The following is a 25,110-nucleotide window of genomic DNA, read 5'->3' on the forward strand; positions in this document are numbered from 1 at the left end:
GAGAAAGAGGAGCAGGGAGATATGACCCTCTCCTCATCCATGCATGAATCTGCCCTCTGCCTCCGTCTTTTTCCTCTCCAACACTCCTCCCACAAAAAAAAAAAAAAAAAAGATCAAACCATGCCCAACAACAGTCATCACAAAATAACAACTGTCACCTGCAGCAGAATTCATCAAAGCACTGATAATGTTGCAGCCCTGCAATGTAATTTTTTATAAATTGAATATTAATTCTTCTACAATATTTAGAGAGATTCCATAATGGATGTTTTCTGTAATTAATTGCCAGACAGAGGCAGGGCCAGTGCGGCAGAGTTAAAAAACACAACCTGACACTGAGATTGGGAAAGAGGAGTGCGGAGAGGGGCCTGCTGGGAAGGTTTCATCATCGCGCCTGACCCCCCCTGCTGCTGGCAATGGCAGGAGATGGGGGGGGAGCAGGGAGGAGATAGACTCCTCTTCACAGTCAGAGATTTAATTGCACGCAGATTCCATTACCTCTGCACAAATGTCACATTCTCTTCTGATCAGGGGGCACGGCAGCCACTGGCAGCATGGCTGGCGAGCTGCCAGACTATAGTGCAGAAATTGTTCAGCCAATCAGGGCTCCCAGGGCAGACAGAGGTGAGGAGAGGGACAGAAAGACTTGACTACGCCAAAGATATTAAAAAACAAAGGAGAGTCACGAACACAAAGCTGCTGACGGTGCAACATTCACGTAGAGGGCAATATGCTGGATGCCTACAGATGTCAACGGTCTAATTGATTTCAGGTGTGCAAATAACTGTATTTATTATTATTATCATTATTATTAGTAGTAGTAGTAGTAGTAGTAGTAGTAGTAGTAGTAGTAGTACTACTACTAGTAGTAGTAGTAGTAGTAGTAGTACTATCAGTATACAATTAAAAAAAATATATATATACAATTTAAGTTGGCAGAGGTTGGAAAATATATATGCATTATATTTCTATATTTACAAGATCATACTATTGTATCATGACACTGAGACAACAAAATGACCTGGCAGTTTAATATGAAATGCATTTCATACTGCATGAGAGCAAACAATTTAACTTTCTGGAGAAAGACAGGTCATTGGAGAGTCTCATCCCTATGTTTTTACTCTCTAGTTGGACCTGAGCTTCCAACCCAAAGCATCAGTATTTGACGATATGGGGATGAGACTAAACAATCCGCCATCTATTGCCCCAAAGATACATTTTGTTGCTTTAATAGTTTCAAACACTCAAACCTCCTCCTTTCTACATTCACAAAAAAGAGACTATTATTATTGCATTTTACATTCATGACAAATCATCTGAGCTCATCGTGCACTATGAGGCTGAAGACTGTCTAGCATTCTGAATGATAAAGAATAGAATTTCCCTGAGGGGATGAATAAAGTATTTATCTATCTATCTATCTATCTATCTATCTATCTATCTATCTATCTATCTATCTATCTGATTATCTGAAATATATGATTTATATTTTATATTTCTTATATTTTTTAAAAAGGCAAAACTTCCATTTTAATACAGTTAACAGGGCTGCAAATGTCAAATAATCCACAATTTTCTTGATTAATCCATTAACGGTTTGGTCTACAACATAGCAAAAGCTGTCAATCATGTTTCCAGATGTTTAAATATGTCTTATTTTTGTCCAACCAACAGCAAAAAAACCCAAAGATGTACAGTTTACTTTCACAGAGGACCGAGAAAACCGGAAAATATTGACATTTGAGATGTTTGACAAAATCCTTTGGGAATTTTGCTTTAAAATAATTACTTAAACGACTGATTGATTGATTTATTGATTGATTGATTGATTGATTGATTCTGACGATATTTTCCAATTACTAGTCAATAGACAATGACCTTATTATCACAAAATGTTATAAGGAGGTGAAAGTTTTAGACAGAAATCTTTCAGTTCAAATGCTGAAATTGCCTGAAAGTGTACCTTATTTATTTGTTTATATGACAGGGACAGTACACAGCCTCTTAGCTGTACCAGAATTATCCATAAACTAGATTACATCTGAAGCTCCTTGGCCGGGATCAGAGAAAAAATCTCTGTTAAGAGGTTACAACTGTAGTAAAAGATTCTAGTGTGAGTGGTGAGTATGTCTTTTACCATACTATACTTATCAGACAGGAAGTTAGCAACTAGCTGGTTAGTTAAAATGACAGAGAGTGGACAGTGCTAAAATCATATTATTGTTTAAAGTATATTAATCTAATAGGTCTGAATGTGGACCTCCGTGATGAGGGGTTTGTGAAGCAGCCCTGATTGGCTCTGCTGACTTTCAACTGGGAAAACAGCCATTCAGCAGAGCAGTCCCAAGCCTTTTTAAATCGCTGGCAAAATCAGACATGTGGGCAGCAATTCAGAGGCCTGGAACCATGCCACACAGATACAGTCCTCGAGTGTAATTTATACAAAACAAACGCATTATTGGTCAGTAAAATCGCAATTAGATATTTTTCTCCAAAATATTCCACCCCATTCTGGACTATTTGTGTCTTTTCACATCCACGCTCACTGAACTAAACTAGTAGCCTAATGAAAAGCTCGGAACACATCTGTGGGCTCTGATTCAAGCTAATTAAGGCCTGATATGAGTAAGTCAGACCTAACACTGTTTTGGAGTCACTTCGCAGAAAAACAGCACACACATTACTGTATGAAATAAGAGACGGGACAGTGGGAGGACTGCCACATACCCTGATCACTGGTGCAGGACAGACTGGCACTCCATTCCACCAATCAGAACTCGGATCACAGTCTGGAGGGCAGGACCACGGGGTTTCACAGAGGACACTGACAGAGAAAGAGGCAGAGAAAGAGAGAGAAGGAAGGAAGGGGAAAGATAAAACTATTACAAACAGGAAGTGAAAGGTGGGGAAAGCCCCTAGCCTAGTCCAGTGAGCCCACATGTACAGAAATGACATAAGGCAGGCAAAAGTAAAAGTGATCATCAGCCACAAGTGTTTGATATGTTATGACACACGGATTCCTGCTGGCATGTCCTGGCCTACATGCATATCAAGGCACCTTTCATATCTGAACATGCAGATAAGCAACGATGACGGACACATGATGTTAAACGTGTTTGTATCAAAGTCACTGGTTTCTGTGGTTCACGTCACAGTTTCCCTTTATTAACCTGTCAGAGCACTTTTAAAAACACCCACACTAAAAAGTGCTGCATTGATTTTTACATAGGTGTACGTGTAAGTACAAGATAGACATTAGCAGACTAAATTTTCACACTGATTTTTTTCATTTAGGTGCCCAAGCACATAATGCGGTTGCACCAAATAAAACATTTTAATTTGATTTTGAAGACATAATGTAAATAACCGTAACAGAAAATATGTTTGTTTAAAAGGCATTTTGTTGTAATTTCTTTATTTTCAAATCAGACTTGCTGAATTCCTGACCAGTGAAAATGTTTGGCTGCACGTTTTTGGGCCATGAGTGAAAACACTCACAGTTTGGGACAATGATTAGAGATGTACCAATACCATTTTCAATTTCTACCATACCACTTAAGATAACTGAACTTCGTGTATCAGTCAACACGAAACCAGTGTGTTGCAAAAATTACACATATACAGCATACATTATATACTATTAGCCCAGTACAGATGTTATTCTTATGGATGTAATTCAAGGTCAATGTAAATTAAAAAAAAAAAAATGGATGTAATTGATATTGTCGTGGATATTTTTATCACTTCAAAAATCTGCTACAGGTGTTTTAGATGTTGTTGGGAAGTAAAGGTCCCATTTTTGATGAAAATATTATGCATTATCAGATCGGTACACAGACGTGTGTGGATATTAATTTAGAATAAAATAGTAGTTACCCATACTTTGATATTTGTTTCCACAGCCAACAGGATTTACAAGATGTACAAATATTTTTTTTTTTGAGTTCCCCTAGAAGAACAATTATGTGAGGCAAAAAAAGCCATTTTAAGTACATTACAGATACCACATTACATAAATTCAATTACAACAAGCTAACAAAATAAACATGATGAGATATTTAGACCAAAAAGGTAATTTAGAGTCTGATTGCTCAGAAGAATGCAATCTCATTAATACAGTGACCTACAGGCCCTGCAGTGTTCTCCGCCTCAGTAAAACAAAAACACTTATTTGTAATATCATTTTTTACATAAATGATGCATGACTTGTACCACTACAAAAACATGCTAAACAAGCTGGACATTGTGTTTATTCAGAAACCTGGTCTGGAGCTTCAAAAGCATTCATCTGTAGCCAGATAAACAAGTGGAAAGATGCTAATGACTTCCCGATACGGTTCAGATCATGCAAATGAGGCAGCAGAATGGATGGCTTCTGGTTTTGTCCCTGTCACAGGAGTCATGGCTGCATGTGTGGCTTGTTGCCCTGTGATATATATGTGTACCACTTTGCTGTTTCATGTGGCTGTGTCTCCGGCAGCACAGTAAAGCAATTCAGCTCCCAGTTAATTGGCCTGTTCTGTGAGGGAGCGTGTCAAAAATCCAAATGTATAACTCTGTTTCTGTGTGCAGTCGTGTAGCTCTCCGACCAGACACAACAAACCACAGCCCCGACGTCCCAACTCCTCATAATTCACCAGTGTGGAATTCAACTAACCCCATTAGTGCAGCCGTTGTTTCCACAGTCGGGCCACATTCCTGGGCCTGCCATCGGCCCCAGATAAGACCCCTCTGATTACTCTGTTGCATCCCTGTCATTACTCCCAAAATATGTTGATCCCAACAGACAGCCCTCACCCCCCCCCCCTCCACCCCTTGGATTTATGGCTGCTCTATTGTATCCCAATGCCCCTCAAAGTGGAAGTGGTTTCTAAAAGTCCCCCCCTACTTTCAGATCAATGACGATCGGTCTTCCGCATACAGCTTACTTTACTTCTTGACGGAAGGATTAAAAAAAGTTGGATCTGTGTGCGATCTCACAAAGAAGATGTTAAAAAAGCACGGGAGAGCATTTTGAGTCTTTATAGCAAATTAACAAGCCCCGGATTTGAAAAAGTGGTCGGGTTTAATCGTGAAATCTGTCCATAAAACAGACTAAACAAGCAAACACTTTGAGCTATACTGCCGGCGAAGACGCCGACTTACAGTTAAACATTTTTAACCTCCAACCATAAAGCATTCTCACTTTGTGGCCATTTGCATGCCAGCTGCTCAACACTCACCTCCCTCCTTCTCTGGAAACATGTGGTTGTAATCCCCCCTTTTCACTCAAATTGCAAACTGTGTCAGTTTCTAAAGAAACTCCACATCCAGCCACTTTGCTGCATGTGTGTTAATTGCCACTCATTTGTGAGTTTCCAGGCAAACTAGACTGGCATTTGAAGCTGTCGATCCTTGTTGAGGTGTATGAGAAATTAGCACCCGTCAAGTGCCACATGATGGTTTTTGAACGGTCACATGCTGAACCCCTGGAAACATATTTGTTGTATACTATACTATACTACAGTCAGGTATCAATCATGCTGTTGGAAGTCTCTCTATACATGATAAGAAAGCAACTTTGACACTGACTGAAAATTGTTTTAGTTATTTCAGATGAAATGTAATAAATAGTTTTTAGTCCGTTGTGTTCTGTTAGATTTTGGCTATAAGTGGGTTGGTCATATTTAGAGGTATGTGGCACCTCATCACATGGGTATACAGGACACATGGGTATTTACAGCCACACTTTTATTTATTTATTATTATTACAAAAATGATAATATTCCAAATTTGATAGGGATCATGCTCAAGGATAAATCTGCTGGCTGATATTATTGGATGATATTGGACTATGGCAGATATATCAGTACTGGTGTGTTGTCTGACATGTACCAACATGAAATGTTGCTTTTTAAACAAAAAAATGCAAAAAAGCTGCTGGAGCAGGTTATAATTACTAAATTCCCCATGAGGTTAACTGCTTCATACTCTGATTTAATTTTTTGACATTGAGTTTATTGTTAAACTGTAAAATATGCTTCCTCCCTAATGTTCTTATCTCCCGAATATCAGTATTGACATAGGCCCCGAAAATCTGGCATTAGTCAGGCTGTAATGTAAACAGCGTATTCTGTTTGGATTATCTGAAGTAGGCATTATTCTGACTGTAACATTTTCCGATAAAAAATAGGGGTTTTACCATGGTTTGCAACACACAACCTCTTTCTCTCCTGTTGGTGGTCAGCTCTGTGTGTTGTCACAGATGAGTTGCATACAAACCAACTAGATAAGTAGAGATTCATTTCATTATATTATATCATATCGCAACGTAAACCTTTTCAAGAAGGTGACTGAAGGAATGATCTAGCCATTCCAATATTCTCTATTCTGAAGTGACAGAGTTTCGCCATGATCTACGAGGAACTTGTTAAAACATTCAAATAGTCGTAAAGCAGAAAATCTGAGAATGAAAAAGGAGAAGGGAACAACATGCCGTAAACAAAAGATGATATTCAAAAGAGACTGTGGACTCAGCATCTATGAAGTCTAACTGACAAACCCTCAACCCGAGTCAAGCCAGTGATCAGGTATTGCAGTGATGGTGACTGCACCGGGGGACATTGGTGCGGTATCGGATCAATGGCTCGACCCATTAAGTCACACCACTCCCAGTACCTCATCTAATAAGAGGCGGTCTTTGGGAACACCCATGGCTTACCCATGCTGCTGGGGACAATTACAAGAGAGTGGTCTTTCAGGGCCGACGCCCACTTGACCCGGTAGCATAAAGACACGGAGGAGATCCACATGATTTAAACTCCTCCCCAAGACGTGCTGACAAGGTTAGCGGGTCAACGCAGACATTAACAGGTCAGTGTGTGGCCCACTTGGGAACAATTACTCCCAGTCACAGCTAAGTGGACACTTGATTGAACACGACGGAGGCAGGACACACTTCCCACAGATAACAATCCCCAGAGCCATTTAGGATAAAAAGCCCTTGTGATACAGCCTTTATGGGCAAAATTCATCTTCCTTTTCCCTTTTAAAAGAATGTGAGAGTGTGATAGAGAGCCATTCTCTCGGAGAGATGAGTCTCTCAAAGCATTACCATTTTCTAGCAATACTAATAGCTGCTTATGACACAGAAACAATTACAAGGTGACTGGGAGAAAAGGCTAAACAATGGGATGAGCTGTTAAGATTTCATTTTTCATTCATGAAAAAAACAGATATCTCACAAACGAAATTGTCGTGTCTCGCAACAGACTTATTATATATTTTACAATGACGGTCGAAACAACAGCAGCAGCTACGAACGGAACACGCTGACATAAATACACAGAGGGGCGATACATCTGTCATCTCTAATTAACTGTGTGGGTGCTGCAGTTTTTTATGCTTTTGCACCTTTGACCCACTGACAGTTTGACCCCTCTCCCACCACAATGACTAAAACTTTGCCTCGAACATCTGGTGTCCTATGTGCAGACGGACACCCAACTCAACTCAACAACAAATACTTTGTGTGTTTCATCATAATGTGTGGGTTTAATATGTACTGTAGAGGAGACAAAACTAAACAGATGTTTGGGGGTAGCTACTGCAGATAAAAAAGCAAAGTTAGTAATGTGCATCTGTGTAAAAACTCTTGTCCTATAGTCTCTTCGTACACAAATAGGGCTTATCGATACGCCAACACATTTCCGCAGCATTTGCATAAGCTGTGTGTTGTTTGTGGTATTGTTTCTTTTTTCCCCAGGGGCTTTGTTTATTTATTTCTCTGCGTTAGAAAATCAGTTTCACATTGTCCCTCGATCTGGAGCGGTGGCTGCTGCTGCAGCTGTTGGTTGTTAGTGGCTGGAGATGACACAGTTCACCACTTTGCAAGGAGACAGCCAGCTCTGAGACCAGCACAGCTGCAAAGCAGGAGGCACACTGCAAAACACGAGGCGAAGAAGAGAAGAGACTTTGCCTTTTTTAAAGATAAGAAGGTAAAGAAATCACCTTGTTGTCAGACTTACATCACTCTCGAGGCAAAGCTCATCACTTGCCTCCCGCGCTCTTTTTCTGCAAGAAGCCCGACATTAGCAGAGGAAAAAAAAACGAACTCCTGCAGAGAATCTCTCTCCCTGATCTCTCCACCCCGCCCTCCTCATTAACGGGGCTCTTTTCCAATTCATTTAGGACCCCTGAGAAACAACCTTCCCAAAGAATTCTGCAAAGTGACACACAACATTAACCCATTTGCACACGCAGAGTGCAAAAGCAACAGGCTCACCGGCTGACCCATCGGTTGCTGTGGCAGTCAGCTTCATTTCCCAGGACCGTTTTGTAACCAAGTGGGCATCATGTGAATACCATCTGGGTACCACTTATTTAAAGCTGGCAGTAGTCCCGTGGCAGCCAGCCTGGCAATGAAGAGAAGGGAATAAATTGCATCATTTACTTAACATGCATTTACCGTTGTGCCCGTTAAAAGCCCATGACTAAATAATTTGGTTTTTCGGGTGCCAGGTTGTGCTGTCAGCCAAATTGCGTTGTATGTTCAACTAACAGAGCAACTGTCAAAGGGCTGATAAAGGAGATATCGAGATGTTAACCACGTGAAATCGCATTTACCACCAAGTATATTAACAGCCCTAAATCCATTTACACCAAAGAAATCTCCCAGTGTGTTATGCACTGCACAAAACCCATAAACAGACAATAAACACATTGTAATTATAATGCCAACTCTTTAATTACGTGTGTCATTTGGGGATGGTCGGGCTGACTAATTGTCAGAGTGATGTGAAAGGACTGGGGGAGGCAAGAAGGAGATCAAGCCTCGGGCCCGATGAGAACCATATTCCCCACTCTCCAAGCGTGTTAGAAGGCATAAAATTCAATTGGCATGGTTCCAAAGAAGAACAGTCCAAACAGCCTTAATCAGCAGGGACAAACTCCATGCAAATCATTTACATTAGCACGACTGGGGAGAAATATCTAAGGTTTAATTTCCAGAACATGAAAGCAAGGAAAGTCTTTGCCTGCTGTAACCTCGCTGCCAGATGTCTTCATACAGAAAAAAAGAGCTCAGCTCGGTTGCCACTTCCCCCAATTTCTTATTATCTGAAGAGGCATGAAAGGAAAAAAGCACCTACTGTACAACTCTTAGTCAGCTGGAGTTAGAGTTGGAGGGATATTTCACTTGATTTGGTCATGTCGTCATTTTATGGCAATTCTCTTTTAAATAAAAGGATTAAACCACAGGACAGAAACAATGCAGAACATGGATGACAAGGTTAATCCTATTATATTGCCAGTAAACAGTAGACTTACTGCAGAATGTTAAGCTAACAAAATACCCCATAGCTGGTTGTCTACATGAACAGTTGACCCAGCCTCAATGTTTGGTATGAATGCAATGTATTTTGACCCCATTCACTCTCATTTGACCAGTGTGGTTATATTTGTATGCAGCAATTTATGTTTTTCATGCTACGCTACATTCTTATATGAATGACCTCTCACAGTATTTAGCCATTCATTGGTGAAGCAAAATAGGATTTGGTTATGTGACTAAAATCCTATATCTCTGTATATGTAATCCTTTATCGCAATATTGATATACATTGTGATGTAATACATTTTGTGAGAATTTTACTGTTAAAGGGTATATGGATAATGATGGCCAATTACACACAGACCAATAGAAAGTTCAGAATAACCCTACAGAAATATCTGATGGCTTTATCCTCACAGATAAAGAATTATAATCTCAAAGTACGAGTGACTCTATACGCTGCAGGAGTGACTTTTGCTATGGTTCACACTAAAACCCAATTCTGTACCCAAAGGTACATTTTGAAAGTACTTCACCCCTTCTATATTGACAAAAATGTAATTTCAGGTGTTTTTTTACAATTCAGGCGAAGCCACAATGGGCAAATGTTGGCTAATGCTGACGCTAAGCTAACGTGAATCTTGACAGTGAAATACTGTCCAGTTATCTCCAACAACACCTCATCCAACTAATTACACAAAGACGTCAATGAAGCTGTTGAACCATCGCTGAAAGTCATCATCCATGGATAGTTCAACTCCTTGCTCCTTGCTGCATGCTGGGTACAGGCATGCTAACGTTAGCTGCGACCGCCGCTGGAGACTTGTCTTTCAGGCTTTCAAACACGGTACACTATTGCATTGCTCATTATAAATATTGCTGCCAGCGTTTTCAGCATTGAGTTTTGGAAAGTGTAACCACATTTGTAGCCGCTTTCGGGGTTGCCATTGCCCTGACTCATTGTGACTTGAACAAGCGGCCGGGATGACATAGTTGTACTCTCACTCTTTCTCTGTTCGCTAAAAATTTTCTCGGAGGTATCAAAATTTGGCACCGATTAAATCAAACGGAATCTGTATTCTGTAGTACCAACGTGCTGTAACTATTGTAATACACAAACATAGTAATTACAGTGTGCTCCATGTAAAGAGCCTACTTTCAGCAATACAAAGTTACTTTAAACATGAATACGTCCCATGTTCGACAGACTGACTAAATGCTTCTATGGGTTTATTGCATCTTTGAGCATATCAAACCTATTGGGATTTGGTCCATAGTAAATTAATATATTGTCTAGTTATCCACTGGACTTAAAAGTAATCACTTCCATAGAAGAGATAAACTTTTACACCTACATGCTGATGACAACGCATGTGTGGCTAAAGTTTGCAACAGTATTATCTGTTTAAGCCAGACAACTGTTTTTTTTAAAGTCTGGTCACATGATCTAGAATATCATTGCTTATTTATGGATCAGAGTCCAAAACAAGAAGTGCGTGGCCTTGAGTAGCCTACACCATTAGCATATACAGAATATGGCAGTGAATGTGGTGGACAAAGATCACTCAGTGAATTATTGAAACCGTCATGAGTACAGTGCACCCAGAAAACACTCTGTGAGATGACATCTCTCAGATGAATCATCAGCCAAGCAATGAGAAATGTCAGTTAGGCAATGAGAAACTGTCTCCACCATTGTTTACATATTGACTGGCACTATGCGGTTGGCCCTGATGAGAACAACACACACAGCCTTCAATGGTATGATCTCACTTGGTGGAAAAAGAGCTGTCACCGTGAATCTGGTAGGAGGGTGTGGCGTAGCAATCAATGAAGGTGGAGAGACTTAAACACAAACAAAACAAATCTATTACTGCTTCCACAGCATGAAATCATACATTAGCTCAGCTTGTTCTGAAAGAGTCCATCCTGTGCCAGCTACTCTACAATTTAATGCTCAAATTGTTCTCACCTCTGCTTTTTCCATTCCTCTGTCTATTTGAGGTTCAACTGAACACTTCACCGTGGCCTGCAAGGTCTTTTACACAAGACCGCTATTGATGAAAGAGATCAGAGTGACTGAGTGAAAGAGAAAGAGCGCATGAAGGATACAGGATTTTCATCCGTGATCCATCTCATATTCTAATGTAGCCATTATGCTCTAAAAAGAGACTGCTCATCTATTCATTTTATGGGGAATTTGCAAAAAAGATGACACTGCAAGAGGGTTGGTCGGAGTGATTAAAATTCTTTGAATTAGCTCTTCAATCACTGCATACAATTGTGTATAAAGTACACAGAAATGCACTCAAAATCCTGGCCCAGCTCCTCTCTGTATAGCAGGATATGAAAAGATTGATTTACTCATTTCTAACTGCGAGTTGTTTTCAGCGTGAGGAATTGATTGGTCAACACATTAAAAGCTTGTACATCATGCACTCCATATACACAACATGAAAAGGCTTTTAGAAAAATATCCAATAACTCGGGACAGCTGATTGCTCAAACCGCACCATATTTGCAGCATTTACAACAGGTGCTGTAAGTTTCCAACAAAAGGCTGTAAACAGTAAATAGTAAATGGTTAACAGCAGGGAGCTGGAAGGAACGCGTGGAACATGTGTGCAGGATGCAGACGGCACTCTGATGTCACTCGTCAGTGTCACTCTATTACGCCTAGATTTCAAAAACATGTCTGTACTCGTAAACGACCTTAATCATTTCAAGACAATGTGATCGTACACGTGGTCAAAAATGTTATAAAAAATAGAAAAATAGTGATAATGAAAAAGCTCAGATGATTACGTTTTAACAAAACTTTGCAGTTAAAATTAACTGATTAAACTGTTTGAGAAATAGTCTAAGAAAAAAAAAGTTAAAATTCCCTGATTCCAGCTTCTTAAATGTTCATATTTTCTGGTTCCTTTACTCCTCTATGACGGTAAACTAAATATCTTTTGGTTGTGCACAAATATTTTCAGATTTTGTCAATGTACATTCACAATACAACAATAGAAATCTGCTGAGGCTTTGACCACAGCTAACTGAAAAAAATACAGATATGTATACTGAACATAAATGAGTAATAATAAATAGGTTGCAAAACAAAATTGGGTCCCCTACTTAATCAAACTCCATATTTGATGTGGTGTAACGCTCACGCTTTTAACCAACGACACTGCCGTCTCAGGTTAATCTCTGGTGCGACTGGTAGTCGTCACCGTTCACAGGGACTCAGATCTGCAATTGACGATCTATTCACATCACATCAGGGTTATTTTTTCTCAGGCTTTTTACTATAGTACCTGGAACAAAATAAGTTTCAGTTCCACTTCAGTTTCTCTCTATCACTCACCCACTCATACTCTCTTTAGCATGGTCTTTTTTTAGACCAGTTAGGTAGTAACTGAGATAAATGTCTTGTAATCCACAATAACAAACTAAATTTCCACCCCTAATATAAATGAGTGTTCAATCGCTCATAAGAAAGCAGAGCACTGTTGATAAGCTAAGTCAGCACAAACTCATTCAGATTAACTGGAGATGCTGGTTTATAAAAGAGATATCAAAAGGCCTTGGTGATGTGGCTAAAATCCTCTGTATATATCTATGTATATGTAATCCTTTAACACAACATTGATAGACACTGTGATGTAACAGATTTTGTGAAAAATCTACTGTTAAGTGTATATGGATAATGATGGCCAGTTACAAACAGACCAATAGAAAGTTCAGAATAACATTATAGAAGTACCTCAGATGGCTTTATCCTCACAGATAAATAATTATAATCTCAAAGTACGTGTAGCTCAACCCTGGTGAGCATATGTATAAACACTAAATTACGCTGCAGGAGCGACTTTTGCTATGGTTCACACTAACACCCAATTCTTTGCCCAAAGGTACATATGTTTGTATAAAAATCTACTTTTTGCTGTTGTCTTCTCCTCACTCATTTTGTTTTAGACAGATCGCTTTTTACACATGAGCAACGTGCCTGTTTACTGCCTGCTGTTATGTCATCTGACTGTCAGTGTGTGTGTGCACACACACACACACACACAAGTAAAGCACATTTATCTCATTGGAAAGAGTGGAATAGCACTGGTTATACACAAAATGCTACTGACTTATAATCATTTAAAGTACATATACTGACAACACAGTTTGATATATCGTACTGCTGTGATGGCTTCATTAACATTCATTTAATTTCATTATTTCAAGTTTTGCATAGATTTCTTTCCTAGATGTGGTTGTAAAATGTATGAGTCAATTGTTACGCTCTCACAGCCAGTGATAGTGTGGGATTACATGTACTAGCGAGTCTTACAGAGCATAGGAAATGATCTCCGAGTACATAACCATGTCAACAAACTAATTTAGTGCCACTTTGCTCCTGTCTTCCTCTTTTTAGTTAATAAATCTGAACTATTGGCTGAACTATTGGCATGTTTGCAAGATTTTCATCTTCGATTCATTTGTTGATTATTTTCTCAAATATTCAAATAGTTGTTGGGTCTATAAAACTCTAGAAAATGGTATGTGTCTTGTTTAGTCCACAAACCAAAGATGTTTGCTATTGATGAATAAAGAAACCTGAAATCATTCACATTTAAGAAGCTTCAATCATTCTTAAAAAATGCTTAAAGAGATTAATCAATTACCAAAGTAGCTTGTGATTAATTTAACAGTTGACAACAAATCAATTAATCATTGCAGCTCGAGTGTGTTCATGTAAGGTCTGTACAAATCCAAAAAATACTTATCCTGATATGATGATATTGACTGTTGATGTATCCGAACAATATTTAGCACTCGTGTGCGTAACTGCATTTAGCTAGCTAAATGAACACAGCCTACACAGTGGCTTTCCGCATTTGCATCGACCTCGCTAATGCAACAGAGTGAGAGCTAGACAAATATAATATAATTTTTTCGCAATTTCTGCTGACGACCATTTCAAACTTGCCGCTTGCCACGCCTCACAGCCCGGACTCTGCTTTGTTTGCTGCTTTGTGATTCTGGTGAGATCATTACAGGATCGGTGGCAGCCACTGTGGCTGTTGCCTCCCGTCTAAAAGGGACTTTACACACATCCGCAGCCTCTGATTCTGGGCCACTGTGTGAAAGCCACAGATGTATAATACATGACAAGGATCTTCGTGTGGATCGCACCTTTTTCAGACATTATAAACAGGAACCTCAAATACTAAGTGACGCATGTCTATATCAAGTTGCTGTTATCTCGTCATCAAGCACAGCTTCTTCTTATATGATTCAATAAGTGTGTTTTCATGGTGGGCTTGAGAACGACAAAACATAGCTATTCCTAGCACGTGTGTTTTCGGTAGTTGACTACAATAAACACAAATGTTGAACAGGGAATTCACGGCTTTTTGACATTCAACTGTAATATTAAAATCGTAAGGGTGTAACCATTCTGAAACCGAGACTGAAGCAGCGATACAAACGTATATATGCTCCCATCTCCCAAAAACCGCTACTCCCGGCCACCAACCTGCTGCCACCCTTGCGTCATAACAGCATCTCTTTTACTTTCATTTTTATCATGACTCAGATTGACATGTCTGTAAACTGTTGTTTACCGTCAGTCTTCACCCCAAATAGACAAAAAACGTCAGGAAATACTGGACTCCGTGCTTATCTCCAACACTAGAGTTGTGTCAGACTGTCGAACAGTGCTTTTACTCCGTGACGGCCCTGCGGTACCCGCAGGTTGCTCATAAATTATGTAGACTGGCCTTAAGAGATTTGTTATTATTTATTCATTTTTTTGTTTACCTGCTAAATTTAAATGAAGGTTGTTTATGAAGTTAATCTACTTTCACAATGTTCTTGATATTGGAAATTTCAAATCCAGACATTTTTCTCAGTTTTCTTATTTCTATTTATTTTTCACAACCGTGATATGAACCAAACTATGGAAAGCAATATGGTTGAGTGCATTATCCAAACGGTTTCACTGAGTGACAAAACGACATGTTCTGTCCTGGCCAACGAAACTTGTTCTCAAGACACCAACAAATGTCACCTCATCATGATTTTTATTTTATTTTGGGGGGAAAATAACAACTGCGATGCAAAAATGATCACTGACACTAATCCAGAATCATATCGCAATATCAGTCAAAATGAACACAGTATGAATTTTTCATAATCAGCCCTGCGTCTAAAGAAACCACATTTGAGGACAACCTCATTCTTTTGTTGTAGAACGAAAACAAAGTTAATCCAAAAACGATGCCATGTCCTGAGTCAAGACTTAAATGAAAACACATATTTAAAGGCTAACAGCATGGGGCAATTTTATCTCACAAAGTCCTAAAATCTCCTTCAACTTTTAACTGGTAACAAAGTGAAAATATATGACCAGGCTACGGTTGTACGAAATGAAAAAATGTATATACATTTTACTGTGATAAGCACTATCTTGTAATTATTATAACTGTATTAGAAAAGTGCTCAAAATAACCTGTTTAAAAGCAAATATGGTTTTAGAAGTTCTTTACTGAAATAAAATCATTATGTCAATAAAGAAAATTATTTCACAAGATTCACTGCTACACATTTCGGCAAAATCTTACTCATTGTTTCAAGCTGCTGACTAAAGTAAATTTTAATTTTGGCACAGAATAATAACACGGAAAGACAGAAATGATACAGCTGAATTATCAGCCAGCTCTAACAAAGAATAAAACCAAAGCTGAGTACTTCTTTAAATCACAAAAACAACAGTGACAAAGTGTTTATCTAGTCAGCACACGCAGCGAATGGTTGGCCACACTATCTGCTCCAACACATAATTCCATCCCTGGCTAATCTATTGACCAAAATGATAAACAAAACAAAAAAATAACTCCTGTGTGAAAATAACCTTCTCCAACGGAGTGGTTTGGGAATGGAGCTCCACCCTGTTTACAACACTGAGAACAAAAACAAACTCCCTCCAAGGAGCCCGGGCAAATGCAAGTCACACACTCCAACCGATACAGGCAAACAACAACAATGTCTGAAGATCTACTGGGAGAGCGGCCTATCAAACAACAGCAGCCGGCACACAAACAAGGTGTGCATCGCTCTGCGTTTGAGCCGGTGAGTTGGAGAGCGAGAGAAAGTGACTGTGAGGAAGAGGGAAGAGAGAGAGAAAGCGAGAGTTGGTGTGAAAGTGGAATTGAGTAGCAAACAAAGTCAAATACCACCCCCACCGCCCCGGTCTCAGGTCAACTGAATCATCAGGAGTCAGGGAAGATACCGTCACCACCTTCCATGAATAGCACACGAAACCACATCAGTATGACTTCACCATGGCAAAGCCAGTAGTTTGAGAACACTCTCCCTCAATATCCAGGGGACTCTGAATGAAGAGGTAATGAATCTCAGTTAACAAGGCCATTATCTGTGAAGGAACTACATCATCAGGAGGGACTCCAAATCCAGCCACTGGCCTTTTATTGTTGCTATTAACAGCTCAGGTACACTGGTTGCAATCGTACCAAAAAAAAAAGAAAGCAGAGATAAAAGTATCACGCTTATGACCTCACGCTGTACATCATCACAGTAAACAACGAGACTATAGAAGGGACACAGGCCCAATTAGCCATCGCTGCTCTGCGCTCGCAAGTATTTAAACAAACCTGCATACTTTCATCTGTGCTCCAGACTCATCAGGCTGCTAGCACCTCTGCTGAAGCGCTGCACTGCATCTTGGGTAATTACTGCTCCCCAATTACCACCCAGCTGGTAAATATATATCAAATAAACAAGCAACAACCCGTCAATTAGGAGCACCCTTTCATAATGGGGGGTTCAAAATGATGTTTTATGTACAGACAGAAGCCGAGCCAAAACGGAGCATTCAACTTCAAAGTGGACTCGTATCAGTTAACCAGTAAAGAGTACATCTGAACAGAACTGTTTGTAAAATCATTAAATCACATGCATTTTTGAGGCAATTAATATGCGCCTCCAATTAAAAGGTGTTTTAATTGCCAAGGAGGGCAAAGCACACCGAATGAAAACAGTGTCGTTCCACAAAGAAAGGACTTAAAAACGAAACATGGCCTTTTCTCCACAGACGAGTGGAGATGGACAGTAACATTGTTGGATTCAAAGGCAAAGGCAACAGCTGCAGTAACAGTCTGTCAACAAAATTTGCATTGCTGCTCTCTCCTCATCTCCATTACTCTCTCCTGTCTCTCCTCGAGCCCACGGAGCTGCCGGCTTAGATCTGAGTACTCTGATGGCTTATCACATAGCGAGCAGCAGGCTAAGCCGGAGTGATGCGCCCAAAAGACATGATCAAAGCGCACCAACTTTCCACCCAGCAATGATGATGGAAGAGCAGGCCCTGCCATGTTATGTTTCTTATTAGGCTGGGACTGCCAAGTAAAAACACAGCCAAGAAGTCAAGGATGAGGCCCTTAAAGATGTGCTCCTGCAACCTCATTTTACATTACCCTGGCTACTGTTAACAGGGTTTAAGTAATAGTCTGTGACATTTTCACATTAGTAAATGTCAGTTTTTCTACTCTCATGCTCCCATTGATGTAACCTAATAATGACTTTATCTATAGCCAGATTATGAACGCAGATTGATTCCTGCAGCTCTACATATGCAGTTGTTGAAAGGTCTTGGATGCAAAAACTTTGGTGCAGGTCAAGACTTTTACATTTCCTGCAGCAGTTAACAACAGTATGTAGTTTCTGCTGCTAGGGATCTCTCAATAAAGAAGATGTAAGTACTATGGGATCATGGGAACTGTTGTCTTTTATGTAAAAAAAAAACACCATTGCTAATGGAAACATGACTCAGGAAGAAATGTTCACAGATGAGGTGAGTTATTCAAGTTTAATTCACATTACTTTCAGCCTCATTTGCCAACTTCCTTCCTCATTCTCTGACCTTCTCCTAGACATTTCAACAGCAGGTAACCAAAAGAAACCCAGTGTTACCATAAGTGGTTAGATTTCTGTGGGTTCGAACATTGTCGGAAACATTTGAGCCAACGCAAGTAAGCAAAAATATATAACAAAGCGCTCGTCATTCTTAGACATGTTTTAATGATATTGTTTCTATAGCCTGAGAGATAGCAAGAGCAGCCACCACAGCCGAACAGAAAAAAAAGAACACCAACAGTAGAAACCAGAACTTGGTAAACATGGACAAAATAGCCGCATAATAACACATTGTTTACACTGTTTGACAGGATTGTGTGTTCTGGCAAGAGCAGCACAAAATTGTCAAACCACACAAGTTGTCATAAAAATATTTAACCTTTACAAATTATAACTTTAACGTGATGCATCTTGTTCCACTCCCAAGTCACATCTCTGTCTGTCTCTTACAAGTAAACATCACATCCCACATCAGTGAGGCATCATTGTAAATGAGCGTACCACCATTTAAGTGCAGGAATAGTCTAATTCATACACTGGCCGCTCCAGGAATTCAAGAGTCATCATCACCACATTTTTTTCCTCTTCCTCTGACTCGTACAGTATTGCCAGACAGCAAAGTGGGGCCTACATATTGAACACTGTAATGATGGAACATTATAAGGAAGGACATCACGCTAGGCTGTGTGAAAAGTTTTAGTCGAGACAACAAATGCAAGTGAGATTTCTTCTTGGAGATCTGGGCAGCAAATCATATTGTATTGACTAACAGCCTTGATATAAGTATTGCGACAATATTGTAGCTATGACTATTGGTACTTTCATTAAATGCCAAGACAATAAGATTTTTGAAAAATAATCAGCAGTAATGAAGATGTAATCATTAGGTGGGTAAAAACAAGTATAAGAACAGTCTGGTAAGTTCAGAAAATGACATCACTTTAGTGAAATGCAACCTTTAAAACCAGGAAAGACAACACTTATGTAATTTCATGACATAAAGACATCCATATATATTGTCTCATATCACAAAAACAATATATCTATGTATTGCCCTACCCTAAGGTTTCGTCTGAGTGAACTCTCTTAGTGTAAACATTCATCAACACATAATTGACCAAGAATTCCCTAACAATGAAAAAGCCACGTCATCCATCGGGCCATCGATGTCGCATCATAAACACACACAGACTGACATACACACTGGACAGCTGATAGAAACAGGTGCAGAGGTTTCTCCTGGCAGCTGAGCACAGCTTGTAGCATATGGTTCAGCCCCTCAAGTCTGGACAAAAATGTTTGCAGCTTACCTGTATCACTCCCAAAACAGACAAGTGCTGTGCTATCAACGAATCTCCGATTTAAAAAAAGTATTAAAGTATTTATACTGTAGTATACGTAGTACAAAAAATAGGGGGCGGACATCAAAGTAACTCACGGATACATCACAATGCGTTGCCCATAATAACCATGGTATCAAGATACAACAATTCTGTGATTCTTGATGCACTGCAGGACCATGGTCTACAAAATCAAATCAATTAATGTTTGAGTAACTGAAGAAGAAAAAAGTACACCTAGAACGACCTAAGCAGGAAATGTGTATTTATTTATTGTACTGTGGTGTGAGATCAACGATGTACGAAAAAGTGTAAAGTGCCTCTAGTAGACGAACACACTGACTAGTTATAGTGGGGTTAAAATGTTTAGAGAAAGGGTACAACTGTAACTCACCGAAATCTGTATTAATCCAATTTGTGTAAATTATTCTTAAAGTATTGACTCTAAAAGTCGAATTGGCAGGGGAATCTGTTTATAGCATATGCATGCTTAAAAGTATAGCAATATTTGGCATCAGTAGCATTGCAATATAACACTAACGCTTGTGATACAATCGATAGTTTGTCCCAACTCAAATACAGAAGAAAGAAAGAAAGAAAGAAAGGAAGAAAGAAAGAAAGAAAGAAAGAAGTGTACCAGTGACATAATTAATCTTATTAACAAATTATCTAATGATAAAGTTTTACTTATGGTACTTTTTAAACGTGTGACCACATGTCTGACTATTAAATATGTTAAGAAAATGATTACATCTTGAAAAGGTTTCAGGGTTTCACTACACTGTCTGTAATTACCCTAATAAAAGTGTCAAATCTCAATGCAAACCACAGCACAGTGCAATGCCAAGTCCCTTTCATTTTTTCAAAACCTTTGTTCCAAGTCATCTTTATCCTGTTTGAGAAGAGGCCATCAGTCAAATCAGCTGTTTCCTGTAGGGCGTTCAAGTAGCAGACGAGCATTTATAAGAACACATTTTACCTAGATTGCAATCCAAGGTTAAAATATGTGGATATCACTCTGAGAAAACGGGTGTTTATGGAGTAATTGTTAAGAGCCGTGATTCAGGAAAAGGGGCTGACTGAAATAGCTTTGGTACCACTGCCATGAGGCTGCTGCGAAATGTTATGCAGCCCATCAAACATAATTCAAACAAACGCTGTGTACAACGGGCCAATTATTTATTAAAATATCAAGACTAATGTTATCCGAAATCAACACACCAACAATTAATCTCATATACCAACTCAACAGACAGAACAAATACGCAGAATAAATACGGGACAGTATAAGACACTATCCCAATCAACAATTGAAAACAATAAGTTGATTACAGGGAACTGCTCTGGAATAATCATAAATATTAGCAAGCTCGATAACGTATTTTCCTATATTGATTTTTTTCCTATTTTTTTTAATTGTCACAAGGGGGAGCCTGCATCCTTCCAGTCACTATAAAATCCTGTCACCATGGCTGATAGCATGACTTGCCGACTGCATCCCCCACTAAAAGTTACGGGAGATACATCTCTACAGCCTCCATCAAGTTTTGTTCACTGAACAGATCATTTTTTCAGGGAAAGGATGTTATAATAAAATGTCCTATCTGTGATGCAATGAAACATCTGCTACTGTATGTTTTAGTGCCATTTTAAGAATTTTAAGCAAATGTTGATAATTAACGCGATAAGATCGTGAATCGCAATTATTTTTGCCAGAATAACTGTGACATGAGATTTACATATCATCCCATGCCCAACACAGAACGCTCAATATTTTCCAACAATGGACAACCTGCAACTCAATATTGTACAATACTTAATTCCTGAAACACAACATATGTTAGGCTAAATGATTGCAGTCGCACTCCTGTCCTTCCACACAGACAGGTGATATTTTTTGTCAGCATCCCTCCCTTTATTAAGGACACATGACAGTAGAAGACAGTAATTAATGGCTGCATGAGTTAATGGCCATCCTGAGTTTTTTTGCTGTCTCCATAGAGACCTAGGAGCTGCACGGAGCACACCTGAAGCTGTCCACTCTCTGACCAATCACCTTCCCTGGCACGGAGAACCGTCTGCCTGGTCACGCCACAGGGGCCGGGACACACTAACCTTTACCCTGGAAATATTGTTCTGCTTTCCTTTTGTTATTGCTTCCATTCATGTAATACAGCACTAATTGAGCGTGCTGCACCCGTCTTCATATTGCCACTACTCTTCCCCTTTTGTGTTGTGTGAATCAAACATGCAAAAATTATATGACAAAATCATTTAGCAGAAAATCCCCTTTTATTCATCTGTCACTTGTCTCGCTTTGTGCAAACAAGAAAAAAAGCTTCAAGCAACTGGTTTCAGGGCGTCTTGTATCTGAAATCAAATGAAGGGTGAAGCCGGCAAAAAGAAAAACAATACAGCAAAAGTGGAACCTTATTCCCACACTGGACCCAAAATAACTCTCCTTATCATTCAGCTCCAAGCAAGGGTGCACAGTCAGTTTACAGCCCCTCCGTACCCAGCACAGGGTATTTCAATGTGTGCTCACAAATACTGAGCCGTCAGATGAAAGAGAGAGCCGCTCCACTCAGGGATGGGAGTCCCCACACTGAATGCATGAGTGACTGATTACTTTCTTACCAGTTGAACCTCAACTCCAAAGAAGAGCGTTAGCCCCAGCCTGAAGAGGCCAAACTAGAAACAAGGGCTTTCCAAATAATACTGAATCACAGATTGGTGCGTTAAGGATCTTGCGTCATTACATTGCATACAGCTGCTCTTCCTCAAATTTCAAGCTTTTTCACTTTCCCCCCTGCCAACTCAATTTATTCAGTTGCAGTATGGGGCAGAGAAAGTACAGCCATTCTTGTTTCTAGAAGCAGACGCGTGGGGACGGTGTTAGCTTGTTCCCATCAGAAACAATGCCGTCTGTCTGTCTGTCTCTCTGTATGTAACAGCCGTGGTCAAACGGCAGGCCAGGAAAAGTTGCAAAGAAAGTTCATCCTGTGTTTTAAAACCTGGGTCAGCAATTGCGAAGGTCCATTTCTGCATAAGTGAGCACACAAACCCCAGTGCCTGTTCAAATAGTCTGCAGCTCTCTCTCAGGCAGCTCATGACAACAGCCCAGCAGCAGCACTGTTTGATCTCCAATGTTTTCCTTAATCTGGGTTGTCAAGGTTCGCTTGTTGGAGGCTGTTTACTTTACTTCTCCTACAAAAAAGTGTTTTTTTCCCCTCAGACAATGACTAATCCAAAGACCAAGAAGGAGGGAGCACTGCCAGCAATAGTTGTTAAAGCTGCAGTTTCCCTTTTGTAAAATTTCAGATGGTTTTAGTCCTGCTGTTGCCAGCTGCAGACTTACTGTATAATATATTAGGGTCATATTTCACTCTTATATGTGTGTAGTTAACTCTCCATAGGCTTACATGAACTGTATCCTTTTATGTAAAGTTTTGCTAAATACACTAATTCTGTCTGATTTAACAAGTTGCTAATAAATCTATACGGATTGAGTATATGAGACATTTGTTTAAAATATACACATTTACATTTTAAAGCTGCATATTCATTATCATAATGGTGGCTGGTGTCCCTTGGTCTGTAATACACCTGTTGTAAAATGATAATTGAAACAGAAAATGGATGTAAAATATTTTAAATATAGGTTTACTTCATTTCTTTGCTTTTAAAGTATTTCTACATGCCAGAATATTTTTGCTAAAGTACATTCCTGTGGACTGTGCGTATGAATAACATAAGATTAGTGTAAAACAAAAATAATATTTAGTCTACTCACACACTACAGTGGCAACAAGTAATTGTTAACTGGTAATTTAGCTAAATTTAACAATTTTCCACAAGTGAATATAAAGTGCTATGTGACTTCAGCCTGTTTACAGTGGAGAAAATGCCCAGCTGTAACCCCCTTCATACCTGACTCAATAAAACCACTTAGCTCAAACTTTTAGCCACACAGTTAAATAAGACATGTCGTCCAAAACATTTAACGTTCACGTTAGGGTGTCACCGCTATAATTACAATTTAACACGCTGTATCCTTCGTGTCAATTAGCACAAAGTTAACTGAGAGGTGAATATCCGCTTTAAATGCATTGTGTGCCGCTGAGCAGCAGGAGCCCCAAAACCAGCACTTCAATATAACGCTAACGACAGACTGCCGGTAAAAAGTTTAACCTGCCCGTTTATTTGGGACTGTATTACAGTTATAATAACCACAGCTTGTGGCGGTTGTCTTGCCTTCCTCTGGTCTCTCGGAGTTTGGAGGACAGCTAACACGTGGGGGAAAAGCTCCTTCCCTGGTCTTACTCCAAAGAAATCACGGCACTCAAACTTCCCTTTCACCGCGTGAACTTAAAAACTTTACGGCTCTTTGCCTCGCAGGTAGGCTCGCGATTACGGTCTCGTTAACGGCCGCCGCTAACCGGCACTTTACAACGAGCACAGGTTATAAACGTGCATTTCCCACCCGACCACGGGGGTCTCATGAGCAGCCACAACTCAGTTAGAAACCCAACTTTCCAAAAAAAAAAAAAAAAGTAGAGGATACAACAGTCGTAGCGTAGTTACCGAAAACACTCCTGTATCAGCCGCTCGTCACAGAGGCATCACACGGCGCTAACAACTAGCTTACATGATAACAATGCAGGTGTTTGTTTATTTGTTTATTTCGCTAATTGTAGCAGTTCTGGAAAGCGGCAGAAGAGAGGGAAAAAAGCCGAAGACAAACTCCCGAGTGTGTGTGTCTGAGTGCAGCAGCGGCGGCAGCAGCAGGTATCTACATACGATACAACAAAAGCTAATGTTAACATGGTTGATAATAGTGAAACTTACCCGAATGGAAAAACGCTTTACAGCAGCTAACAGGCGCACGCGGAGGGTACCGATTCGCTAGTACGGGAGCCCGTGCACGCTAGATTGTGTACCAAGACCCGCGTGTGACAACAAATCACACGCAAATATCAGTAAATATTTCTCGGCCCGCCTTGGTGTGGCTGGCGAGGTTGGTTGTGGTGGTGACGGGGGGGAGGCGGCGGGGGGCACCAACTAACTAACTTAACTACAAGGGAAAAAAGAGATAATCTTACCGAGGGCGTCGAGAGAGAGAGGGAGAGAGAGGAGAGGAGAAAAAAAAAAAAGAAAAGCAAAAATGTGGAGTTGCACACTCGCCGCTTCCCGGTCCGCCTCGCAGGGAAAGGCGCGAGCAGCTCCCCGTTTTTCTTTTTCTTAATGTTGTTATTAGATTTTTAACAGGGCGAGGTAAGGAGGAGGGGGAAAAAAAGGGAAGAATCGCCGATTTGGATGTTGTTGTTGTTGTTGATGTTCCCAAGTCCGTGACGTCATATCCACCTGCCTCGGTAAACAACGATCATCGCATCGCGGATCCCTCGCAAGAAAACGCCACAGTCACAAGTACATTTCAGTAGCACTTAGAGCTCCTTTCTATGGGGAAATGTAATGATATGCATTAGTTTTAGCTGAAAGTGTGACAGGAGAGAGGGGGGGCTGTCAGAAAAGCTAAAA

The 25,110-nt window shown here is 39.9% G+C and overlaps 1 protein-coding gene across 10 annotated transcripts in view; it reads right to left on the reverse strand.

The window, feature by feature from the left end:
* Nucleotides 1–24,630, reverse strand: part of foxp1b (forkhead box P1b) — a 167,604-nt gene extending 142,974 nt beyond the window's left edge. For 7 of the 10 annotated variants that reach the window (XM_030420378.1, XM_030420377.1, XM_030420376.1 and 4 more), the window contains exons 1-2: nucleotides 24,421–24,629; nucleotides 2,731–2,827 (exon numbers count right to left, since the gene is read on the reverse strand). The gene's annotated coding sequence lies outside the window, so the exon portion shown is untranslated. Of the gene's footprint in view, nucleotides 1–2,730; nucleotides 2,828–24,420 lie in introns of all 10 variants that reach the window. The other 3 variants (XM_030420388.1, XM_030420389.1, XM_030420387.1) reach the window with 3 other exon arrangements.
* Nucleotides 24,631–25,110: the final 480 nt, after the last annotated feature.

Source organism: Sparus aurata, chromosome 6 (genome assembly GCF_900880675.1).
Source record: "Sparus aurata chromosome 6, fSpaAur1.1, whole genome shotgun sequence".
NCBI classification, from domain to species: Eukaryota; Metazoa; Chordata; class Actinopteri; order Spariformes; family Sparidae; genus Sparus; species Sparus aurata.